The sequence below is a fragment of the Apodemus sylvaticus genome, chromosome 23 (assembly GCF_947179515.1).
Source record: "Apodemus sylvaticus chromosome 23, mApoSyl1.1, whole genome shotgun sequence".
NCBI classification, from domain to species: Eukaryota; Metazoa; Chordata; class Mammalia; order Rodentia; family Muridae; genus Apodemus; species Apodemus sylvaticus.
Genome location: NC_067494.1, coordinates 41,416,906 through 41,422,086, shown reverse-complemented (window position 1 = coordinate 41,422,086; position 5,181 = coordinate 41,416,906). Strand labels below are relative to the sequence as shown.

The 5,181-nt window shown below is 46.7% G+C and overlaps 1 pseudogene; it reads right to left on the bottom strand.

The window, feature by feature from the left end:
• Window positions 1–1,412: 1,412 nt before the first annotated feature.
• Window positions 1,413–4,832, bottom strand: LOC127673729 (ran GTPase-activating protein 1-like; annotated as a pseudogene).
• Between the last annotated feature and the right edge of the window lie 349 nt (window positions 4,833–5,181).

Below are 5,181 nucleotides of genomic sequence, written 5' to 3'. Positions count from 1 at the left end.
CAGCAGGGAGAGAGGGCATCACCGGACAACAGAGCTTACATGCAGCTGCAGCAGTTAAGGTAGAAACCTTTCGAACATTGATCAGTGGTGGGGCTGGGGGATGATTCAGAACCTGATGCTATTGCAGAGAACTCAGGTTCAAATCCCAGAACCCTCACAAAGGCTCACATAGTGTTTTGTTTCCCAGAGATCTAATGCCTTCTGCTGTGTCCTACTGGTACTGCACACCTGTGGTCCACATAAACGCATGAGGCAAACCACTCATACGAGTAACATAGACAGTTACAAAGAATGATATTTTCTAGAGATTTATATATTATTATAAATACACTGTAGCTGTCTTCAGACACACCAGAAGAGGGCATCAGATCCCATTACAGATGGTCGTGAGCCACCTTGTGGTTGCTGAGAATTGAACTCAGGACCTCTGGAAGAGCAGTCGGTGCTCTTAACCCACTGAGCCATCTCTCCAGCCCCTCAGTTTGCTTTCTTCTATGTTCCAGGAATATCTGCCCAGGGAAGGCATCACAGTGATCTGGGCCCTCACACGTTAACTATCAATCAAGAAAATACCCCCCACAGACGTGTTCACAGTCGGGTCTGACAAAAGCAATTCCTCAACTGAGGTTCCTTCCTTCTAGATGATCCGGCTTGTACCAAGGCGACAAAACGAATAAATAACAAATCACTCGGAAACAAGCATACAGTTCAATCCAGGGAAGGAAGCATCTATGGTCAATAATGATAATAATAATAACAATAATAATAATTATTATAACAGTAACAACAACGGCAGCAGCAATAATAATAATAACAATAATAATAATAATAATAATGGATGAATAATGCCCGGCACCTTGAGGGAACTAATACACACAAGCGGAGTTCACAGCAAGGGAGCTTGAGCTATCTGCATGGTCAACCACAGACAACCACAGAGCAAGTCAGACTGGTAGGAGTGAGGCATTGTGTAGGGGAAGGTAAGCGACTTCCCCACATCTGACCTGCCTACCTTGGAAGACACTTTGGTGCGGTTTATAGATCCGGCCCAGCCCTCACAGTCTTACGGATGAGCTTCAGAGAACTTTTGAAGCAATTGTTCAATATATTTAATAACAAAGCTGCTTTCCACCTCTGGGCATTACTAACCCCGCAGTGGACCGGGGTTAGTCCAGCAGGGAGATGAAGATGTGCAATCCAGACAGGAAGTGCACACACACAAACACACACACACACACATACACCAGACCAACACAGTATCAAAGGACCAATATGATATGAGAGACAAAGACCCTCCCCTGCCTCTGGTCAGAATCCTATCCAATGGAGATGCTGGCTGCACTCAGTCCATCTAAGACCCCTGGTCTCGGGGGCAGGCAGGGTGAGAGACTGAGGAGAAGTTGGCTTTAAATCTAGATGTTGGATAGTGTCTGCAGCAGACTGTGGCGGGCAAGGGCTTCCAGCGCGCCATTGGGCTTTGTCTCACACACACACGCCAACAGCAGGGGTGCAAGGGCCTTGGGGAAATAGTCCTGCCTCACCACGTGCCTCGACACCACCAGCGGGCCGTGCAGGTTGGGAATGGCCTTGATCTTGTCTTCACTCACGCTGGAGCAGACCCGTGTGGATGAGCGACCTGGTAGGGAAGGTGCTGGAGGTGAAAGAGGAACAGCTTCATGAGGGCCTCAGTGGCCTCCAGCACGGCTGTCTTCACTGAGGCTTCGTCCCTGAGGCCACCTTCAGGAAGGCTGAATCAACCTTCTCAGGGTCGGCGGTATCAGTCTGCTGGACCATCAGCACTGAGACCTCAGGACCCAGGCGCAGCAGCTTCTCTGGGGAGGGGAAGTCTGTGGGAGGCTGAGAACAGCACGGAGGCTGGCTCCCCTCTCTTAGAGTCCAGAGGGTGTAACTGGCTCCTTTTCCCGACCCTCGCTGCAGTGGCTCCTCTTCTTCCTCATCCTCCTCCTCTTCGTCCTCTCCCTCATCATCACTGAGGGATGCCAGCACCTTGGCCATCTTGAAGCTGTCCAGCACCTCCTGATGTCACTTGCCGCCCTCTTCTCCTAGGGCATTGCCCTCGAGGTCCAGCTCCTCCGGCTCAGCCTCGTCAGCCCTGACGGCCTCGGTGACAATGAGGGCAGCATCTCTCCTGATTTCCCAGAATGACAGGCTCAGCCCCTTCAGCTTGGACAGGCCCCTGCGGACAGCATCTGCGATGGCAACGGTGCCCTTAGAGCGCACCAGGGAGTCTCCAAAATTGATCACCTTCACTTGTCCCAGAGTCTTCAGGGTCTCAGCCATGGCCACCGCACCCTTCTCAGTGAAGGTGTTGTCATTTAGGTTGATGACTCCCAACAGGGGGTTGATGGCAAATACCTGGGCCAGGGCTGTGACACCAGGGTGGTTAATTCCATTCTGTGGCATATGGACCTCTTCCAGGGTCTCCGGTGATCCCATAAACTTCTGCCAGAGCAGTGACTCCATCATTCTCCAGGAGATTTATGCCAGCCACAAACACCTTCAGGGTCAGCGGCTTGCCTTGGGCACCGGACTTGCAGTGATAGTTGGAGCTGCTGCCAGAATCTTGCCATCACCGATGCCCATGCCACAGTTGTTAAGCTTGGGTTCCCACAGGGTGAAGCAGGCTGGGCTCTTGAGGAGGACCTTGAAGCCTTGCACTCCATCGGATCCAAATGTGTTGTCACTGAGGTCGAGTCCCACCAGCTGTGTTCCTGCAGTGATGAGTCCCTCCCCCAGTGAGCTCAGAGCTGGTGGGATCTCAGACCGAAGCCTTCCGGTGAACATCTCACTACAGTGGTATCCTTTCAGCCTGGACTTTGTCTCTAAGGCCTTGGTAATGTCTCTGGCAGCTTCCACACCCACTGTGTTGCCCTCCAATCGCAGAGCTTCGAGGCCGTCAAACTCTTCAATCTCCTTAATCACATCTTTAGCATCTTCTGCCATAGTTAGTCTGAGAACCTTGCCTTTAAAACTCAGCTGTCCTCCAGCTACCTGGATTTTGGCCTGAGTCTCTGCCAGGTTGGCAATGTCTTCAGAGCCCCTAACTACAATGGCGGGCTCCCCTGGAGGTCTATAACCACAAACTAGCCTGCCTTGAGAGGGTACGGAACGCGTGTTGGTCACTGCTTGAGAGCCTTCCTGAGGGCCAGGCTGCTCACAGAGCCTCCTTATGGTGAGCCCAGTGACCAGTTGGTTTGTCTATCCTCCCTGCTGTGGCTGCTTGGTTAGCTTGTGCACACCACCTGCTCCGCGATCCCCAGTGATTATACCTTGAAGCAACTGTTAAGGCAACGTGTGTAAAAGATTTTAGGCAGCAATGTTTCAGTTTAAAAACAAACAAACAAACAAGGGGCTGTGCCTTAAGCTTGGGCAGACCATCAGCTTGTCTGAAGACCCTACAATCTGAAGGCATCCCAGGAGGTCTGCTACAGCCAGGGCCACAAGCCTCCCAGGAGACTGCAGCAACTAAGGGACACAGGAAGCAGGCTCCAGACAGAAACACCCAGGCCAGTTAACACCAGAGATAACCAGATGGCAAGAGGCAAGCACAAGACCATAGACAACAGAAGCCAATATATTCTGACAGCATCAGAACCCAGTTTTACCACCACAACAATCTCTGGATACACCAACACGCCTTAAAACAAGGATGCTGACCTAAAATCCTCACATAAAGAAAACAGAGTTTTTTAAGGAAAATATAAACTCACTGAAAGAAATACAGGAAAACATAGGTAAACAGGTAGAAGCCCTTAAAGAGGAAACAAAATTCTTTAAAGAAATATAGGAATACATAATCAAATAGGTGAAGGAATTGAACAAAGCAGTCCAAGACCTAAAACTGGAAGTAGAAACAATAAAGAAAACACAAATGGAGGCAACCCTGGAAACAGAAAACCTAGAAAAGACGTCAGGAATGATGCACGCATCAGCAACAGAATGCAAGAGATAAAAGAGAGAATAGCAGGCATAGAAGATACCTTAGAAGATATTGACACAACAGTCAAAGAAAATTCGAAACAAAAAAATTTCTAACCCAAAACATCAAGGAAATCCAGGACACAATGAAAAGACCAAACCTATGAATAATAGGAATATAAGAGAGCAAAGATTCCCAGCTCAAAGGACCCAAAAAATGTCTTAAACAAAATTATAGAAGAAAACTTCCCCAACCTAAAGAAAAAGATGACCATAAATGTACAAGAAGCCTTATAAAACACCAAATAGATTGAACTGGAAAGAAAATCTTCTCACTACATAATAATCAAAACACCAAATCCACAAAACAAAGAAAGAATATTAAAAGCTGCAAGGGGAAAAGGCTGAGTCACATATAAAGGTAGACCTATCAAAATTACACTGGACATCTTAACAGAGACCCTAAAAAAGATCCTGGGAAGATGTCATACAGACTCTAAGAGAATATAAACGCCAACCCAGGCTACTATACCCTACAAAACTCTCAATCATCATAGATGTAGAAACCAAAATATTCCATGACAAAACCAAATTTAAACAATATTTATCTACCAATCCAGAGGATTCTAGAAGGAAAACTTCAACACAAGGATGATTCCTACACCAAAGATAGAACAAGATATTAATCATCTCACAACAAACCCAAAAGGAGAAAATCGCATGCATGTAATGCCATCTACTACAACAAACATAACAGGAATGAACAATCATATGTCTCTAGTATCTCTCAATATCCCCAATAAAAGACATAAGCTAACAGACTGGATTCAAGCAAGCAGGGTCCAGCATTTTGCTGCATACAAGAAATATACCTCAATGACAATGACAGACATTACCTCAGAGTAAAGGGCTATAAAAGAAAGTCTTCCAAGCAAACAGTCCCAAGAAATAAGCTGGAGTTGCCATCCTAATATCCAATAAAATAGACTTTCAACCAAAAGTTATTAAGCGTGACAAGGAAGGACACTTCATATTCATCAAAGGCAAAATCCACCAAGAGAAAGTCTCAGTTCTGAACATCTATGCCCCAAATGCAAGGGCACCCACTTTCATAAAAGAAGCTTTACTAAAGTTCAAAAAACACATTGATCTCCACATAATAATAGTGGGAGACTTCATCACCCCACTCTCAACAATGGACAGGTCATTGAAACAGAAAATAAACAGAGACACTAAACAGAA